Source organism: Thamnophis elegans, chromosome 6, assembly GCF_009769535.1.
Source record: "Thamnophis elegans isolate rThaEle1 chromosome 6, rThaEle1.pri, whole genome shotgun sequence".
Lineage (NCBI taxonomy): Eukaryota > Metazoa > Chordata > Lepidosauria > Squamata > Colubridae > Thamnophis > Thamnophis elegans.
This window is the reverse complement of record NC_045546.1, coordinates 62,428,322-62,449,495: the sequence shown is the minus strand read 5'-3', so window position 1 is coordinate 62,449,495 and position 21,174 is coordinate 62,428,322. Positions and strand designations below refer to the sequence as shown.

At 44.6% G+C, this 21,174-nt stretch overlaps 1 protein-coding gene across 1 annotated transcript in view; it reads left to right on the top strand.

Annotated features, from left to right (window-relative positions):
* OTC (ornithine carbamoyltransferase) overlaps positions 1-21,174 on the top strand; it is a 71,476-nt gene that overhangs the window by 48,481 nt on the left and 1,821 nt on the right.

Below are 21,174 nucleotides of genomic sequence, written 5' to 3'. Positions count from 1 at the left end.
GATCGGGAGCTTACTAGACGATTGTCATCAGTTTTGGTTTCACTTTTCTCCGATTCCTCTTCCCCTGGGGCAGGGTGGATTTGGGGATGAGCTTCCAATGCCTTCATGGCGGCCTCCCTTTTCCTCCCAAGTGGTTTCTCTGGTCTCCTCTCCCCCCTAATAGAGGGCCTTGGGCTCAGTTTGGGGATGAGAAATCTGGGTTTCCTTTCATTTGGAGCTCCTTGGGGGGGAGGTAGCCTTCTCTCTCCAACTTTCGCTATAATTGTCATGGATTAAATCACTTCCCATCTCTGCAGCCAGTTCATAGCAGAGCTGCAATTTTTTTTTGGGGGGGGGAACTCCCTGTTTACACAGTTCTTGTTTCCCTGGTTAAGGGATTCAATGTTGGCTTTTGTTTGTCGCACTGTGAGCGAATCATCATTTTACTCAGAGCAGCCATAAATCTTTTATAGTCTCTCGGTAAGGGGGGGGGGGGTCAGCATCATGCAGGGCCTCCATCCCAATGGCTGCCTTACTTCCCAAAGCTATAGTAATTTTTCTTACCTTGGCTTCTTCAATAAAAAATACATCTCCGAACTGTTGCATGGAATTCCACAGCTGCCTGAGGGAGAGCCATAAATCTTTTGATTGTTCCCCGGTTTTCACACTCTGGGGGGAGGTTTTAGCCATCCGGCGTCTGCGGGAGTCCCTCCTCCTCTTGGGATGTTTTTGGCTGTTGTCAGTGTGGTCACGGCTAAATCATGTTGATGAGTTCCACCTTCAGCCCCCCCCCCCAACTTCCCTCAAGCAGATAAATTTTTCTACAGACCTCTCCTCTGTTCCATGGAGATCCGTTTCTTTTCCAGGGTCAGGACTGGAATGTTTCTTTTTCCAAGCCTCTGCAATTTGTTTCATGAGGCTCTCCTCATTCTCCCCCTGGTCGTTGCCTTGCTGGGACATGTTCCAGGGTGTGTGTGTAGGAATTGGGTGCACTCCCCTCAGACGTTATCAGCTCCGGGATAAGTGCGTGTCTGAGACCTTGCTTAATGTCATGGGCTGCTTCACTCAGTAACCAAGAAAGAAACCACTCAACTCCATTTTGCAGAATTAAGAGTACTTTTACTGGTCATGAGTAGATAGTAGCTAGGCAAAGCAAGGTCTGAGGCAAAAGTGCGCGTAAGCATAGATTTCAATATGTGACCCAACCCCTTCCCCCTGGTAACCTCAGCCCATAGTCCAATCAGTACACCCCACAGGTGTCATGTGGGAGACATTTTCAAAAAGCATCATCAGGCTGGTATGCCGGATAGTTGGCCTTGGCGGCAAATCCTTTATCTGCCGCATGCGCAGTAGATGGTGAGAACACCTCCCTTTTACAGTCACTCCTGTGCTGACACTTCCCCACCCACATACAATGCCCCCCTCCCCATTTCAATGGCAGCCGAAAGCAAGCAGCAAAACAGAGGCTGACAGATATATTCATAAAAAAATTTAACAGGCTAGAGTGGCAGTGATTATTAGACTCCTTTTTTCTTTTTTTACATTTCTTTTCTTTTGGAAAAATGGATCAATATTCAGATGAGGAAAACTTAAAATTTCAAAACATCCTGGTTGGAGTTCAAAATATTTTAGAAGGATTTGAGAGATTTGACAAGAAATTGGATAGTTTATTGTGTATCACAGCAAAAGATGATGGGGTTGGAGCGCCAAAAATTAAAGAAGAGAATGAAAATACAGAAAATAAAGGCAAGGCAACAGATGAACTCATTAATGGAGCAAATGTGGGTGAAAGCAGAAAGAAGGGAAGATGGAAAAGTGAATTTGACAATTTGGAGCTTTATCCCAAATTTCAAGATACAGGAGGAAAAAAAGTGAAAAGGATAGAGTTAAGAAGACAAATCTATTCAGAAATAAGTTTGACAACCAAAGCTAAGCTAATGTTAATAACAATTCAAGGGCAACGAGACTATATGAGAGATCTTCTAAGCAACAAAGTGCGGAGAGAAGTTTGTAACTTTGGAAAGGAGCTGAAAAGAGAATTGACACAACAACTGGCAAGAGAGATAAGACCGTTTTGCTATTGGAAAGATACAGGTTGATAATGCTAGTTGACGATAAAATGTTAGCTAATTTTTGATGATTAATAAGTAGGGATTTTGGTATTTTGTAGACTGTTTTAGATTATCATTGAATGTTTATTCGTTAATATATAATTAACTATGACATTAATAATGAAATGATAACCTTAATTAGGATAAATAATCTGGCCATAAATTGTAAATTGGGATTTGGCGAAAAGACCTATAAATCTTATTAACAAATTTTTGTTTAGATCTTGTTATGAAGGTATAATTAATTTGGTTCAGAAGAGAGGAGATGCGATACAAATAGTAAACATTTTTTTTCTTAACTACAATAATAATAAGGAAATGTTAATTGATATTTTTGGTGATTAATAAGTAGGAATGTTAGCATTTTTTAGATTGCTTTAGATTTCAAATGTTTATTTTGTTAACATGTAATTAACTACAATGATAATAATGAAATGACAACCTTAATTAGTAAAAATAAACTGGATATAAATTGTAATTTGGGACTTAGGGAAAAAACCTATAAATCTTATTAATAAATTCTTATATATAAAGATATAATCTCTTTTGGGCCTGAGGAGAGGAGAGGTGAGACAAATAGTTTGGTCTGTAATTTTCTACTAGGCTAGGGACTCCCTTTTTTAAAAAAATAGCTATGACCGTGGCTAATGACCATAAGTCAGGCAAAGAGCTGGTTCTGAAAGACACCTCATAGATTGTGCATAAAGGTTCAGCTAGAGCAGTGGAAAGCTTTTTCAATAAGTAGGCACATGATCTATCAGCGCCAATAGCTAAAGATGGCTTTAGGTAATATAGTGCCATTTCAATGTTATCTACTGTAAAATCAATATGTAGTAAATTGTTACAATTTGTTATAGTATGATGAGGAAATGGTGGGTAGCAGCCATTGCTGTCAACAAACACTGAGCTGAAGAACATATTGAAGAAGTTGGCTTTAACAGCTTCATCATTACAGTCGTTAGGCCCTTTTAGGGGCGGGATAGTTTTGGAGTCTTTAAGTTTGGCATTTACAAAATTATAGAAGGCACAGGTAGATTTCAAGTTTAACAACTCTTCCTCCTGTTTGCAATGGTAATTGGTGCATTCTGCCTTTATCTGGCGGCATAAGGCTTTATAGCAATTTAAAGTAAGCTATGTAGCCAGTTTTGTTTTCTCGCCAAAGATATTTGGGGGGGGGGGGGGAATTGGTACATATAGGTTAATGACTCTATTGACTTCAAGCAAAAAAGTGTTATAATGGTCTTCTGCAGTATTACAACCTGTGAACAAAAGGTGCCAATCAAGAAATACGAGGTCAGAGACGACAGGAAGCACCACAGACTGGAAATAGCAGGCTCTGATGAGTACTGCAAAATCCACGGCTGACAAACTGCTATTGGGGGGTCTTTGGACTGGAACCATCTTGTAGGGATAGTGAAGAAGAAGTTGCATCTCGAGCGGCCAAGAGGAACGAAACTGGTTCCTCGCAAGCCAGAGACTAGCTCTCTGAATCGGCGGTGGGGGTGGCAGACACTACAAAATGTCCGCCATGAAGTTGGGGTAACTGGACTAAGCATTGTGCAGGAGTGGTGTCTGGACAAAGTGATGAGACTGGGTGAGAAGACTTAAAAACCTACTAATACAATAATCTGGAATTCGGAACTGGGAGCAAATTTTGCTTGTTGAAAACAGCGTTAACAGATAAAATTGGGGATTTTCATGGAAAGGGAAGAGAAAAAAATGGTGGTTTAAATTATCAAAGCCCAAACAGAACTGTTTCTTCTAAGTACTTTGGAGGTAGAAAGGAGAAAAGGAGCAGATAACCCATTGGCAATGTTCCCTCTAATTTTTTTCAGTGTATACGGAAAGGTATAGTGTTTGCGTGGCACATTTTCATGCCTGAGCACCTGATTTTTTTTCACAGATGTTTCACAGAGCAATTGATTTATAGGATCCGAATTGGAATGGAGAAAAATGGTTTTGTGCGTGCGTGAGTGTGTGTGTGTGTGTGTGTGTGTGTGTGTTTGAGTGAGCAAGGGATCTGGTAAGGGAACTGCACTAATTTAGAAAAGAAGGTAAATTATTGCAAACATGATCAGTCAAAGATAAGTATAGGGACAGGTTGGAAGGAATGACCCGGCTTGGCTCCCGCTTTCGATCTGCCACCCAATGAACGAACGGGGAAGCAAAGAGGCAGGAGAGACGAGTTCTCATGGCAAATCCGAGCAGCTGCTGCTGGGAGCCCATCCCATGTCTTTTTCCAAACCCCACACCCCTTCTTTCAGCTACTTTCTGCCTTGTGGACCTAGAACTGATTGCTGTCTCCAGCCTGGCTCTCTTCTCCTATTATCATGGAAGGCATCTCACAAAAACCACTGCGCTGCAGTTAGAAACTGCTGCGCAGTGTTTTGTTGTCATGTGCGTGGCTGCACAGCTGCACGGCCACGCAGACACACAGCCACGCAGCTTAGAGGGAACATTGCCCATTGGCATAAAAATTATGACTTTGAAAACTGGAAAGATTTGGCTTTTTAATAGCGACTAATTTGGCAATTAGAAACCTCACAGAAAGAGCAGTGGGGGGGGGAATTGTGGATAAAGTACCATGATTAAGGGGATTTGACTTGTCTCAATGTATTAGCCTCAATTAAATTTGGAGGTGGACAAACAAGAAAAGGAAAATTGAAAAAAAATTGTCTCTCCTTGGATATTATTTTTACTTTTGGATTTGAAAAGCGTATTTTTTGGAAATATACTGGAGTGAAGATTTGAGGAGCGGAGCCATTTTTTGGAAGGAAGAAAGCGTTACTTTGTAGCAACAGAGAAACAGAGAAAGTGAAACTTAAATACCTATCTTTGAAGTGAAGCGGAACAGCGAGAGTGCTTAGGGAGGGTTTGTTTTGTGCAGGCTGTTTGGTCCCTCTGCAGCTGTAGAAGAAAGGTGTTTATTGGAATGTAATTATCAATACCAGCAATATTAAATGAAGTGTGCTCAGATGCTGAAATACACCATGTAAATTAACTGGAGAGAGTGGAAAGGAGAAAGGTGGAGGTAAAGAGGAAGAGAGGGGATAGGAGACAGGGAAATAGAAGGGAGAGGAAGAGTAGGAGAGAGAGAAGGAGTGGAAAGAAGAGAGAGGAGAAGGAGAGAGGAAGAAAAATAGAGAAGAGAGGGACGGCAGAAGAAAGGAGGTAGGAAGGAGGAAAGAGGGAGAGGAGATAAGGGGGTGGTGAAATAGGGTATAAGTTATACCGTATAACATGGTGTATGAAAAGCAGAAGAGCAAATGATAGTTGTGGGTTGATGGTAAAAGGAACTGATGTAATAGAGAATATAAAACAACTTTTGTTTGGATGTAAGGGTATACTTGTGATTATATGTATGATTTTTTTTAAAAAAACTTTAAAAAAAAGAGATACGAGGTGAGCAGCTATGAAGTCATAGTTGGCTTTTTTAAAATTATAATTTGCAGTCCCATCATTATGACCCTCTTTGCAAGGACAAGTTGAGACAAAAATCAATCATACTGTGATCACTGTTGGAAAAAGATTTTTTAATTTGTAGGCCATAAATTGAGTTTAAGCTATTGCAGAAGATGAGATCTAAGCAACTGTTGAGCCTAGTGTTGTTCATTACCAACTGCCCCAGCCCCAGAGTCATAACAGCATTGCACAGCGTTGTATGTATAGGTTTAGTTGTACATTCATTTAGAGTCCAAATAATAAGAGACAAATTGAGGTCACCAAGAAAAATAAAGGGATGCAAGCAGGAAGCTGCCCACATTAGTAGAGCAATTAATTTATTTGTATGATCAAGATAGTAATCAGGAGCTCTATAACATAGCAAGAAACGAACTGTGGAACATGCATTAAAATCATGCATTAAAATCATGCACATTTACAAAAAAGGATTAATATTTCCATTTTCAATAGTTCAGGAATGAATGTCTGACTAAAGATACTTGTGTGGTGCTAGTCATTTACAACTTTGGTAAACAAAAAATAGCTGACAAGTATGCACCTATTTGCAAATAAGAATCCCTGTATCATTGAAAATTGAAATGCAAACTAATTTATTTTAAGGAAAGCAGTTACTTCTTGAGAAAATTACCTCACTTCATTCTAGTCATATGGATAATTACATTCTTAATTGTTAGGACATTGCAATTTTTTGTTCTTTAGCTATGTTTCTTTTGATAAATTGTTACTCCATTGCAATTAGAGTATTTCATTCATAGTTTTGATGTTGTGCTTTTAGGGCAACTTCTCATAAATTGATGACTTCTATATTTGTTGACTTAAATATATATAATTTCCCATCAACAAACAATAAACCCTAGTTTTTAAGTCCAAAGTATATGTTGGTATATGATTGGAAACATTAGTAAGAAAAGGGACCTTTATGCATTCATTGCAAATATGTATGGTACAGAGGTGGGTTCCTACAAGTACGGTCTGGTTCGGCCGAATAGGTAGAAATTCCGGCGGACATGTAACAATACCAGTTCTATCCTCGGCGGTGCCATCTTGGTTTTCTGTTCTGCACATGTGCAGAACAATCTTAATTGAAAAAATGTAATTCCCCCCATTTTAATATGCCCATGTGCAAACCATTTTAAGTGCAAATGCCCCGCCCACCTGCCCCACTTAGTCAATCCTCATCTCCCAGGTGGCTTCCCTGCCTAAGGTGCCTTGCCTGCCTAAGATGCCAAATGGTGCCTGCCCTGCGCCCCAACTAAGCTGCCTCCTCCTCCTCCTGCCTACAGGTAAGTCTCACTTGTCCCCACCGGACAAGCAATCTTACCTTCCCCCGCCCCTTCCAGGATCCCCATGAGCACCATTTTTGTTCCCAGGAGGCTTCAGAGGGGCCTGCTAGGCCCAAAATAGAGAATGGGGGGAGGCTCCCTGCAGCACCCCGGGAACAAAAGTGAGGGGGGGGGGACTTCAAGAGAGAAAAAAGAAAGAAATTCTCACTTTTTGAGTCCTTGAGTTACAACCAGGGGTAGGATTCAAAATGTTAGCAACCGGTTTCTGCCGGTTTTCTGGGCATGGCCATGGTTGGTGTTACCTACTCGGCTTCCTACACCATGGGGGGGCATTTTTGCCCTCCCCAGGCTCCAAAAACAGCCTTCTGAGGCTCCGGAGGCCACAAGCAGCCTGTTTCCAGGCTTCTGAGAGGGGCATTTTTCACCCTCCCAGAGCCTCCGCATGGGCCCTGCACTTACTTGGCATGATGAACAGGCTGTGTGGAGACTTCTGGGAGGGCAGGGAAGGGTGGGTGAGGCCAGCTGGTCCTTGCAACAACCAGTTCGTCTAAACTGGTACAAACCGGCTGAACCCCATCCTTGATTATGACTGTAATTTAGCCTGGTTGTAAGTCATGGTCGCAAGTTGAGGTATGTGACTGGATTTGAAGTTATTGCTAGTTTCTTTTTTTACAACAGTCATTAAGCAATTGTCAGTCATTTAAATGAATCAATTTATCCCAATAGGCAGTTTTTCAGTAGAAATTGGCAAAAAAAGTCACAAGTAGTGGTCTTTTGACCACGGGACAGGGGTGGGTTCCTACCGGTCCTTGCTGGTCCTTGCGGACTGGTTGGTCAGTGAACCCGGAAGTAATTAACTTCCGGGAATGCCAGTACCAGTCCTGGCCCCTGTCGCTGCAAAGCGCCCTTGCCGGTACGTCGCAGCTCGCTCCCTTCACCTTCCAGGAGCTTGCTACTTCCCTCTCAGGTAAGCAACTAAGCCCCAGCGGCAGGACTCGGGAGGCTTCGGGTGGGTGGCGGCGGCCCAGCTTTTGCGAGGGAAGGCTTTCTGGTCTTCCCTTGCAAAAGCCACGGGCTGGTGGTAGCCGCGGCAGCCTAGCTTTCCCCCCTGCCTCCCCTCTCCAGCCTCGCCTGGCTGGCTAACCTGTCAGGCGACCTGCTTAGTGTCTTACCTGTTCCTGCTGCCTCTCTACCTGCCTGCCCCCTGTTGCTTCCATCCATCACGACGAGGATCCATCGCATCAGAGTTCTGCTGATTCTGCCTGCTGGTAAGTGACCTGGGTTTTTTTCTTTTATTTTTTTAATGTATTTTAAAATAATATTTTATTTATTGTGCATAGAATTTTTTAAAATAGTTTTACTTAAAAGTATTGAGTATAGAATATTTTAAAATGTTTTACTTCAATTTATTCTGTGTGGATTCTTTTTTTAAATTGTCTTAGACTATTTAAAAAAAAGATTCTATCCAAAATAAATTAAAATAAACCATTTAAAAAAATTCTGTACTAAATACTTTGAAATGTATTGTGCATAGAATTTTTAAAAATAGTTTTACTTAAAAGTATTGAGTGTGGGAAGAGGGAGGATCCAACGGCGCAACAACACATCGTACAGACCCAACAGTCCGGGTCTGTCGATGAAACTTTTGTCTTTGGAGAGTCCGGTAGGACCTAAACCGTCCCGAAGAGACGGCGACAGGGAAGCCAAAGGCTTGCTGGTCACAGGGACATCGCAAAGTCCCTGTTTGACCCAAGGGTAGTGCTTCCAACTGAGGACAAACAGGCAGCCCCCAGGCTGGCATAGTCGGAGACGGCTCCTGAAGGAAGAGACGAAGCGAAAGGTTCCATCTGGTGAGGTTTTTTTTTCTTTTTTTTACTTTCAGAAGATCCGTGTTAAGAAACTTTTTAAAAAAAAATAATAACATCTAGTCCCCAAAGTAAGAATAAAGCGGCGATTTTGACATTTATTGGACTGCTACTAGAAGATTTCCTGCGCTAGTTAGTAACGATGTTTTGTGGATTGAAGTAATTGCAACATTTCCTGTCTCTCTGCTTGTAGTCTATGGACTGATCTCTTTTTTCTATTTTTTCCTTTTTACTACCCTAATTTTTTTTTTGTTGGTTAAATTAAACTTCTTTTCTTACTTCAACAAATTTTTTCTTCTATTGGTTAAAACTATATGAAAGATATTTAAGGGAAAGCAAAAAAAGTAACAATTTACTAATTATTGAATCTGCCATCTGGAAGCCAAAGTCTGAACTTTGTTTCTGTTTTGGATACAATGTATCTTTTGTTTTGAATCACTTGGTTTCACTGACCTTGCAATGGAAGGGTTTGGAAAAACTTGATAAGACTCAAAGCATGAAACCTGTTTTGTTAGTGCTTCTGGTAAATATTTTGGCAAGAGATGGAAAAAGACAAGCAAGAATAAAACCCTCCTATTTTAAAAACTTTGAAAGAACTGGTGTTTAAGATTCACAATAAATACAAACACATTTTCTAAAATTTTGACAGGCTAGAGTGGCAGATTTCTTTTCCTATTTCTTTTCCTTTATGTTTCTTTGCATTTTGAAAAATGGATCAATATTCAGAGGAAGAAAATTTAATAATCCAAAATATCCTGGCTGGACTTCAAAATATTGCAGAAGGACTTGAGAGATTTGACAAGAAATGGGACAGTTTATGGGGTGCTACAGTTAAAGAGGAGGGGGTTGGAGCCCCAGGGATTAAAGAAGAGAATGGAAACATAGAAAATAAAGATAAGATGTTAGATGAATCCATCAATGGACTAAATTTGAGCGAAAGTGAAAAGAAGGGAAGCTGGAAAAGTGTTTTTGACAACTTGGAGCCTTTCTTTCAACTTCAAGATGCAGGAGGGAAAAAGAGTGAAAAAGATGAACTAAGAAGACAAATATATCCAGAAACAAGTTTGATAACCAAAGTTAAGCCTACATTAATAACAATTAAAGAGCATTGAAACTACATGAGATATCCTTCAAGCTACAGAGTGCGGCAAGAAATATTAAACTCTGAAAAGATTCTATTAAGAGAAATGACACAACTGCTGGCGAGAGAGAAAGGTTTATTTTGCTACTGGAAAGACACTGGCTGATAATGCCAATTGATAAAAATAGTTAATTTTTGATGATTAATAAGTAGGGATTTTAGTATTTTTAGACTTTTATAGATTATTATTGAATGTTTAGTCGCTAACATATAATATATCATGATATTAACAATGAAAGGATAACCTTAATTAGGATAAATAACCAGGCCACAAATTGCAACTGAGATTTGGTGGAATGATAAAACCTATAAATTTGTGTTTAGACCTTGTTATGAAGCTATAAATAATTTGGATTAGACTAAGAGGTGATGTGATGTAAATAGCAAACAACTGTTTTCTTTTCTTTTCTTCTCTGTCTTTCTCTAACTACAATAATAAAAGGGAATGTTAATGCACATCTTGGAGATTTTCAATTAGAAATTTTAATTTGGAGCAGAAATGACAAACAATTGGTTTTTTTCCCCCTGTCTTTCAACTATAAAAACAAAAGGGAAGGTTAACATATACTTTGGTGATTATTAATTAGAAATGTCAAATTTTTTTTTTCTTTAGATTGTCTTAGATTTTAAATGGTCATTTGTTAACACATATTAATAGATTGTTGTTTAGAGATTGTTGCTTTTTGCGTTTGTGGAGAGAGGAGGAGAGAAAAATGTAAATAACCCTTAGTTAACTATAATAATAATAAAGATATGTTAGAGAGAGGAAATTTGAGATGTCCTACTAATTGACTTTATTTTTTTCTCTTAGAATATGTTATAAAAATATAAAGATATGGCCATATTGACTGGAACTGGGGGAAGGGGAAAAATGCCAGCAGGTGGCTGTGTTTTTGAAATCTTAGCTAAATGAATAGTGTGGTATGGTGATAGTAAAATATATAAATCTTTAACATATACAATTTAAACTGAATGGAATATTGATTGTGGACAGAACGCATGAAATGTACTTGTGACCAATGGATACGCTTTCTACAAGATGTAATGAAAGATGATGCTTTTTTCTTTGTGTGTTTTTTTGTAATAAAACTAATAAAAAAATATATAAAAAAAGTATTGAGTGTAGAATATTTTAAAATAGTTTACTTCAATTTATTGTGTGTTGAATAGTTTGAATGGTTACAGTATTGCTGTGTCTCAAAGTGTCTCAAAGTGGCTGCTTTTCTATGGGCAAGCAGGTGGTGCAAGGCAGCTTTGCCAGATTTAGTGTTAAACCTCGTTGTTTAAGTAATTCTGAGGTGGTTGATGGTTCTGTGAACGCCTGTCCTTTATAATTTTCCACAATGCCTTGATGGTTTTTATTCCAGTGACTGTCTTTCCTGCCCTTAGGCTTAGGGAAAAAAACTGGTTTCATTGCAGACTTTGGGTGGGGGGGGGGGTGTCTTATTTTTTGGTGTTTTCTTGGCACTGTCATAGTTTGTATGTGGGTGTGGGTGGGTGTGTAATGTCCCGCAGTTATCTACGCATTAATAATGATCTAGTAATATACATTTTAGGGACCTTTCCTTACATAACTGGTGTTTCTTTCATACTTTTGGATTTCTAATTTCTGTTTCCATTAGTTGGCAATTGCTAAAACCAATCCCATGTGAAAAAGTATTCAAAGCCTTCTTGATTTAATTGTCAATTTATTTATTCCTTCACATTGTAATATTTATTCATTTACATATCTCTGTTTTTCCACTGTTGTGCAAACACAATTCCAGCAGCTGCTAACATGTGTAAAATTAAATATATATTATATTCCCTTTCAAATAGCCAACAAAATATTTCTGGTTTTAATTCCATATCTTGCTTTACGATTGCTTCTAACCACTAAATTCTGATAGCTACTTGGACCAACCTAAGTACTAATTCATAATTTCATATCTGGTCACATGGGGCGGCAAGCCACTCCCATCTGGTCACATGGGTGGCAAGCCACTCCACAAAGGAGGCCACACCCACAGAGTAGGTTCCAACAATTTTTGAAACCCACCACTGCCACGAGACATTGTAACCGGTGCAAAGGTGAGCTGGTTAGCAAACATCTGAATACAATCGTGTGATTTCAAGGAGGGTTATACAGTTGTTGTAACTCTAAAAATGGGTCAGAATAGCTTGGGGATGTTTGTTATAACATTGCAACTCCCAGCCGCCAGGGCTGCAGTGGGTGGCTGGAAGGCCAGGCAAGAGGTGAGCAGTTAGGAGACCGGTCAGCAAGGCAATTGTTTGGGGGGGGGGTTGAGGGCCAGGCAAGGCGAGGAGTAGCTGGGAGGGGACGGGTGAGGAGAGGTGATGGCACCCCTTGACATAAGTGACCATGGATCAGTCATGACCATCCAGTCACATGACATCCAGCCATGCCTACCCAGCCAGTCATTAGGTAGAGAACCAGTTGTTAAATTATTTGACTTCCACCACGTGGATATTTGTGTTTTTTCTGCAAAATTTACTATCAACAACTGTTTCACATGCAATTCAATATCACAGAATAAGGAACTTACTTGACTGAATGACAAAAATACCAGATTTTTATATTTAATTTAAAGTGTACAATATAGTGGTGTGCAGTACTTCAGGTCTGTCTGCACAGGCAAAAAAGTAGTTTACAATGCTTAAGGGGAAGAATGCAATACCTTTTTAATAATTCCTTAAACCAAACCCACCTTTTATAGGTTGGTTCTGTAGCTAGAAAGAGCAATTGTGCAATCCTTTAAATTAAATATAAAAAATCTGGTATTTTTGTCATTCAGTGACTTGAGACTGGGCGGCTGGCCTTTCTGCCACCGCCATTGCCATCCTGGATGCAGCTCCCCCTCCCTCCCTCTTCTTTTTCCTTCACCATAGCTTTGGACACCGTTACCGCTGACATCTCGTTCAATGTGGGCCCTTTTCTGTCGTCGCCTTGGCTACGTGGCCTGGCTCTTTGGCCCTGATGACCTAAGTATGCCAGGCCCAGAGGAACTGCTACCATGCCGACTGCTCTGTACACCGTTCTGCGACATATGGCCCCCAGAGAGGGAGGACAAGGGCGAGAGAGAATGGGGAACCTGCCTTTTTTTTTCCCAACCCGCACCACTTTCCCAGTCCCCTCAGACTTTTGCACCTTTTCCAGACTATGTGGGGGAAAGAACAAGGAATCCCCCCCCATTATTACCAGCCCCAGCCGCCTCAGACTGCGCTGACTGCCTGTGTTTTGCGGTCTTAAGAACTGCGTTTTAACTTGTGTGTTGAGTGTATGATTGTACGATTGTGAGAATGAATGTGCCCACTTTTAATTTAATTAATTTAATTACCTTTATTACTGTATTGTATTTTTAACGATTATTGTGGGGTGTGTCTGTGCAGAATGTCTGTTGAGTGAACATGTTGGGATTCGGGGTGCGACCTGGAGCCCCCTCCACTGAGTGCAGAAGCAGAAGTGGATGGGGGCCCGGCTCCGCCCCTCGCCCTAGAGTGAATGGTGTGTGTGGCCTGCCGGGAAGGGTGGGGGCCATGGGAGAGGGTGGGGGTCTACGGGGGGGAGAGGGTCGGAGCATTTCGGTTACGACCGGGAGGGGCAGATATGACGGGAGCTGTAGGGCTAGCCATTACTGGGGAAGAAGGACTAGCTACATTACAGAGATTCCTTGTTCCGGCCCTTCAGGCTCACCTCAAGAACCTGGTGGCAGAGGAGATCAGGTTGCTACTGCTAAATGCCAGGTCTGTTGTGAATAAGGCTCCCCTCATCCGGGACTTAGTATTAGACGAGGGGGCAGACCTGGCATGTATAACCTGAAACCTGGCTGGGCCAAGAGGGAGGAGTCCCCCCTCTCAGAAATGTGCCCAATGGGTTCCAGGTGCTCCACCAACCAAGACATCAAAAAGGGGCGGGGGAGTAGCAATGGTTATCCGGGAGTCGTAGTTCCTCACAGGATCCCTACCCCAGAGATTGTGGGGTGTGAGTCCCTTCTCTTGAAGTTGGACCTAGGGGTTCAAGTGGGCTTGTTCTTGATGTACCTACCTCCCAGCTGCATCATGACAGCCCTGCCTGTGCTGCTGGAGGCAGTAACCCGGGTTGGCGGTAGAGTTCCCCAGGCTTATGGTGCTGGGGGACTTTAAACCTACCATATTTGACGAACACTCTGAAGGAGCACAGGAGTTCATGGTTTCCATGACACCATGGACTTGACCCAAGTAGTTCAGGGCCCAACTCATAGAGCAGGACACACATTCGACCTCGTATTTCTCTCGGGGCAGTGGAGACATGAACTGGTATTAAGGGGAATAGAGACCTCGCCCTTGTCATGGTCAAATCACTCCTTGCTGAGGCTTGATTTCAGGACACTACTCCCCCACTGCAGGGAGGTGGAACTGATTAAGTGGTTCCGCCCCAGGTGCCTGATGGACCCGATGGGATTTCAGAGGGAGCTTGGAGAGATACCTGACTCCCTTGCCCGCAATCCGACTGAATCCTTAGTCGCTGCCTTGAATGTTGCGGCGACTGAGGCACTGGATCGGATTGCGCCTTTGAGGCCTCTCCATGGCAGTGGATCCAGGAGGGCACCTTGGTTCACCGAGGAACTCCGGGAGATGAAGCGCCAAAAGAGACGCCTAGAGCGACGTTGGAGGACTAGTAACTCTGAATCTGATCGAACACTACTAAGAGCCTTTATTAGGACTTACCTAGTGGCGATACGGGTGGCAAAATGCACCTATTTTTCCGCTCTTATTGCATCCGCGGAATCTCACCCAGCCGCCCTGTTCAGGGTGACCCGCTCCCTCCTGAAAGGTGAGGGGGTGGGGGAACTCCTGCAGGGAAGAGCTGAGGAATTTGCTCAGTTTCTGTCGGATAAAATCACTCAGTTTCAGACAGACCTTGACTCCGCTTGGGCAATACCAGCCAAGATGCCGAGGGTAAGTCTAAGTCGGATTTCTTGGGATGAGTTCGAATTTGTCACCCCTGAGGAAGTGGACAAGGCCATGGGAGTGATGAGCGCCTCCACCTGTTTACTGGACCCATACCCCTCCTGGCTGGTCTCAACCAGCAGGGAGGTGACACGCGGCTGGCTCCAGGCGATTCCCAACGCATCTTTGCAGGAGGGGTCTTTCCTGCAACCATTAAAGGAAGCGGTGGTGAGACCCCTCCTCAAGAAGCCTTCCCTGGATCCAGCCATCCTGAAAAACTACCGTCCTGTCTCCAACCTTCCTTTTCTGGGGAAGGTTGTTGAGAAGGTGGTGGCGCTTCAACTCCGACGGATGTTGAATGAAGCGGATTATCTGGATTCCTTTCAGTCTGGTTTCAGGCCTGGGTACAGCACAGAAACTGCTTTGGTCGCACTGATCGATGATCTCTGGCGGGCTAGGGATAGAGGGCATTCCTCTATCCTGGTGCTTCTTGACCTCTCAGCAGCTTTCGATACCATCGACCATGGTATCCTTCTGCGACACCTGGAGGAGATGGGAGTGAGAGGCACCATTTTATGGTGGTTCTCCTCTTACCTCTCCGGTAGGTCGCAGTCGGTGTTGGTTGGAGGACAGAGGTCGACCCCTAGGCCCCTCAAGTTTGGGGTGCCACAGGGTTCAGTCCTGTCCCCCCTCCTATTCAACATCTACATGAAACCGCTGGGTGAGATCATATGACGGTACGGGATAAAATACCATCAATATGGAGATGATACGCAATTGTATCTATCTGCCCCATGCCAGCTCAGTGTAGTGGTGGACGTGATGTGCCAACGCCTGGAAGCTGTCAGGATCTGGATGGGGATGAACAAAGTGGTGCTCAATCCCGATAAGACCAAGTAGCTTTGGATGTTGTCCCTGAAGGACACTTCAGACAGTCCGTCCCTGATCATGGGGGGGGGTGAAAACTTACACCCCTCAGAGAGGGCTCGCAATTTGGGGGTCCTCCTGGATTCACAGCTGACACTAGAACACCATCTGTCGGCTGTGACCAGGGGGGCCTTTGCCCAGGTTTGCCTGGTACACCAATTGCGGCCCTACTTGGACCGGGGGGCACTTCAAACAGTCACTCACGCCCTTGTCACCTCAAGGCTGGATTATTGCAATGCGCTCTACATGGGGCTATCCCTGAAAAGCGTCCGGAGACTACAGCTAATCCAGAATGCAGCTGTGCGAGCGATATTGGGTGTACCGAGATACACCCATATTACACCTGTCCTCCGCGAGCTGCAGTGGCTGCCAATTGGTCTCCAGACGCAATTCAAGGTGTTGGTCATTACCTTTAAAGCCCTACATGGCTCAGGACCAGCGTATCTGTGAGACCGCCTACTGCCACATTTGGATTGATTTTATTCAATTTGTAGGCCGCCCTATTTCCCGGAGGGACTCAGGGTGGCTGAACAAAGCCAAGGGAGGGGAAATTACAAAAAGTAAGACAAAGACAATCAGACAATACAAAGAGTTAAAAGCACAACAGACACAGCAAATTCGAGCAGGGGAGGGAACTCAACCCCAGGCTTGCTGGGACAGCCTGGTCTTCACGGCCGTCTGGAAGGCCTGAAGGGTGGAGAGGGTCCGAATCTCCACAGGGAGCTCGTTCCAAAGGGCCGGGGCAGCCACAGAGAAGCCCCTCCTCCGAGTAGTCGCCAGCCGACATTGGCTGGCAGATGGAATACGGAGGAGGCCTAATCTGTGGGATCGAATGGGTCTGTGGGAGGTAATCGGCAGAAGGCGGTCTCTCAAGTACACAGGTCCAATACCATGTAGGGCTTTATAAGTAATAACTAGCACCCTGAAGCGTATCCGGAGACCAATAGGTAGCCAGTGCAGCTCGCGGAGGATAGGTGTAATGTGGGTGTACCGGGGTGCACCCACAATCGCTCGCGCGGCTGCATTCTGGACCAGCTGGAGTCTCCGAACACTCTTCAAGGGCTGCCCCATGTAGAGTGCATTGCAGTAGTCCAGTCTTGAGGTCACAAGGGCATGAGTGACTATTGTAAGATCCTCCCGGTTCAGGTAGGGACGGAATTGGTGCACCAGGCGGACCTGGGCAAACGCCCCCCTGGTCACAGCCGACAAATGGTGATCTAAAGTCAGCTGTGGGTCCAGGAGGACTCCCAAATTGTGAACCCTGTCTGAGGGGTGTATAATTTCACCCCCCAGCCTGAGAGATGGAATACTAAGCCAATTTGTGGGAGGAAAAAACACAAGCCACTTGGTCTTGTCAGGATTGAGAGCCAGTCTGTTCACCCCCATCCAGACCCTCACATCCTCCAGGCACTGGCACATCACGTCAACTGCTTCACTGAGTTGGCACGGGGTGGACAGATACAATTGAGTATCGTCCGCATATTGGTGGTATCCTATCCCGTGCCATTGGATGATCTCTCCCAGCGGCTTCATGTAAATGTTGAACAGGAGGGGGACAGGACCGACCCCTGCGGCACCCCATAATTAAGGGGTCTAGGGGTCGACCTCTATCCTTCAACCAACACCGACTGCGACCTGCCCGAGAGGTAGGAGGAGAACCACCGAAAAACGGTGCCTCCCACCCCCACCTCTCACAACCGCCGCAGCAGGATACCATGGTCGATGGTATCGAAGGCTGCTGAGAGGTCCAAGAGAACCAGAACAGAGGCATGGCCCCTGTCTCTGGCTCTTCAGAGATCATCGGTCAGTGCAACCAAAGCAGTTTCCGTGCTGTAGCCAAGCCTGAAACCAGATTGGAAGGCGTCTAGATAATCGGTTTCCTCCAAGGACCGACGGAGCTGAGAGGCCACCACTTTCTCAACAACCTTCCCTACAAAGGGGAGATTGGAGACTGGACGATAGTTATTTAAAACGGCTGGATCCAGGGACGGTCTCTTCAGTAGGGGCCTCACCACCGCCTCCTTTAAAGGGGGGGGAAGACCCTTCCCGGAGAGTCGCAATTGCCTGGATCCAGCCCCGTGTCACCTCCCTGCTGTTCGCGACCAGCCAGGAGGGACACGGGTCCAGTACACAAGTGGAGGCACTCACTGCTCCAATGGCCTTGTCCACTTCCTCAGGGGTAACAGACTGAAAATCAATCCAACGATGGTGCTCAAGACCCTCCCTCAGTACCTCGGTTGGCTCTGCACAATTGGAGTCCAGGTTTGCCCGAAGCCGAGCCACTTTATATGCAAGGAATTGACCGAACTCCTCAGCCTTACCTTGCAAGGGAGTGCCCGTATCCCTCCCTTTAAGGAGGGAACGGGCTATCCCAAACAAGGCGTCTGGGCGTGACTCAGCGGAAGCTATCAGAGCAGCAATATGGGTTCTTTTTGATGTCCGGATAGCTCGGAGGTAGGCTCTGATGCAAGATTTTAATGAGACTCGGTCTGACACGGACTTACTGGCTCTCCAGCGGCGCTCTAGGCGTCTCTTTTGGCGCTTCATCTCCCGGAGTTCCTCAGTAAACCAAGGAGCCCTCCTGGATCCACTGCTGCGGATCGGCCGTAGAGGCGCAATCCGGTTAAGGGCCCCTGCCGCCGCCACGTTCCAAGCAGCGACCAGAGTCCCAACCGAGTCGCGGGCGAGAGTATCAGGTATAACAACAAGCGCCATCTGAAAGCCCATAGGATCCATAAGGCGCCTGGGGTGGAACCACCTAATCGGTTCCTCCTCCCTACAGTGGGGGATTGGCCTCCAAAAGTTGAGCCTCAGTAGGCAGTGGTCCGACCACGACAGGGGCAGGATCTCAATGCCCCTCAGACCAAGATCACAACTCCACTGCTCCGAGAGGAATACAAGGTCAAGTGTGTGACCTGCTGAGTGGGTCGGGTCCCGAATTACTTGGGTCAAGCCCATGGCTGTCATGGAAGCCATGAACTCCTGCACCCCATCAGAGTGCTCACCAAGCGAAGGCAAGTTGAAATCCCCCAACACCATAAACCTGGGAAACTCAACTGCCAGCTCGGCTACTGACTCGAGGAGCGAGGGGAGGGCTGCTGCAACGCTGTTGGAAGGCAGGTACATTAGCAGCATGCCCACTTGACCCCCAGGATCCAACCTCACCAGCAAGGACTCACACCCAACAAGCTCCGGAGCAGGGGTCCTACGAGGAACTAACGACTCTCGGATAACAACGGCAACTCCCCCACCCTTTTCTGAGGTCGCGGCTGGTGAAGCACCTGAAAACCTTCTGGGCACATTTTGGTGAGGGGGACTCCTCCCTCCGGGCCCAGCCAGGTTTCAGTAATACATGCCAGGTCTGCCCCCTCGTCTAAAATTAAGTCCCGGACGAGGGGAGCCTTGTGAACCACAGACCTGGCATTAGCAACAGCAGCCTGAGACCAGGGCCCTGACTACTCGCGCCATCTGGCCTTGGAGTGGGACTAATAGGGCCGGAAGGAAGGATCTCTGTAACATAGCGAACCCTCCTTCCCCAGTAATGGCTCGCCCTAAAGTCCCCGCCATATCTGCCCCTCCCAGTTAGGACCGTAATGCTCCGGCCCACTCCCGCGTCCATAAGGCCCCCACCCTCCCCTTCAGTGATCTAAATTCCTGGCAAGCCCTTCGAACCAAACATTCTAAGGCTGGGGGTTGAACCAGGCCCCTCTAACACTTCTGCAGAGCACTCAGTGTAGGAGGTACCCGGTATGGTCCCAGCCCTCTCAGATGTACACAATCTTACAACAGACACTCCCCCACAAAATTTAAAAAACACAAATACAACTATATAATAAAAGTGGGCACATACATGCAACACAGTCATACCCAAGCACTCACCATACATTAAAAATGTATGGAGCACTGCGCAAGTGCGTTAGCAAGCAATAATATAAAAAAGGAGAGAGAACTGCTCCATTCCTCTCTCTCCTCTACGTCCTGGAGAGATGTCCTCGGCCACCAGATCAAAAGTCAGTGGTGCATAAGGCAGCCGTACGTAGGCAAGGATAAGATGTAAAAGTCTAGTGTTCATAAGTGGCAACCGTTCAGTCTCACCTTTCCAAAGAAGGTCAGCGGGCCCGTGTGCATAAAAGTCTCCTTCCTGGGGCTGAGTAAGGGCCCCAATCTGGGGGTCCAAGTCTGAAACTGGCCTGAGCCACTCTAGTAGAGGAGGAGGAGAGCGCTGATGTTTTCGACAACCCAGTCTTCGATGCTGCGGCCGCCATCCTCTATCGCTCCTACTCCCAACCCAACCCCTACCTTACTCCTAACCTAATCACTAATCTAAGCTAATCTAACGCTAACCTCCACCCTACACCCTAATACCCTAATAACCCAACACCGACCTAGTCTAATCCTACATTAGCCCAGCCTAGCCCAGCCCTAACTCCACCTCAAGCCCCGACCCTAGCCCTACTTCCTGCCACTATCAATCTCTTCCGCACCCCCGGGTGCAAACCAACCGCTGCCCTCGTAACTATTACTAAATATCTAACTATAACTACTTATTCTTATAACTAACTATATCTAACTATAGCTATCTTACCTAAATCTATAACTAACCAGAGCAACGGCAGGCAGCAGACGGGAGGGGGAGAGCAGATGTTACAGGCAGGACATCATAACCCGATTAGAACGTACGCGTGTTGGGAATCTTTTAAACTATTTTATTTTGTTTTTCTTTTTTGTAAGCCGCCCGGAGTCCTCCGGGATTGGGCGGCCTATAAATCTAATAAATAATAAATAATAATAAATAAATAAATAAATAAATAAATAAATAAATAATATATATATATATATATATAGTATATATATATATATATATGTATATATATATATATATATATGTATGTATGTATGTATGTATGTATATATATATATATTATATATATATATATATATATATTATATATATATATATATATATGTATATTTATGCTGATAAATAATAAAGGGAGACTAGTATAGATCTATTTCAAGCTATTTAGCTCTCATCAGCTAGCCATACCCAAGTTTTTGGGAATCGAACCTGTGCTCCATTGCCTCCCAGGCAGGGAGTTAACCTTTTGAGCTACAGAGAAGACTCCTTATCAGCCAGCCAGGGTGGGAGGTATATACTTAAAGTCACAACCCTGGTATGCCCAAGTATGGGAGGAAGGTCACACTTCCACTCTCTGTCATAACAATGTCATTTGTTACATTACAAATGTAACAAAAAAGGCAACAGTAAAAAATATTGGTTTCTGTCTGGATGGTCTCTTGTGACGAGCCTAATGACAGAGAGTGGAAGTGTGACCTTCCTCCCATACTTGGGCATACCAGGGTTGTGATATATATATATATAAATAACACTGTCCAGAGTTGCTTTGTTAGTGAGATGGATAAAACAAAGTGTTTTTCCTTTCTATTGCAACATTACTTACTAATCAGATTCAGGT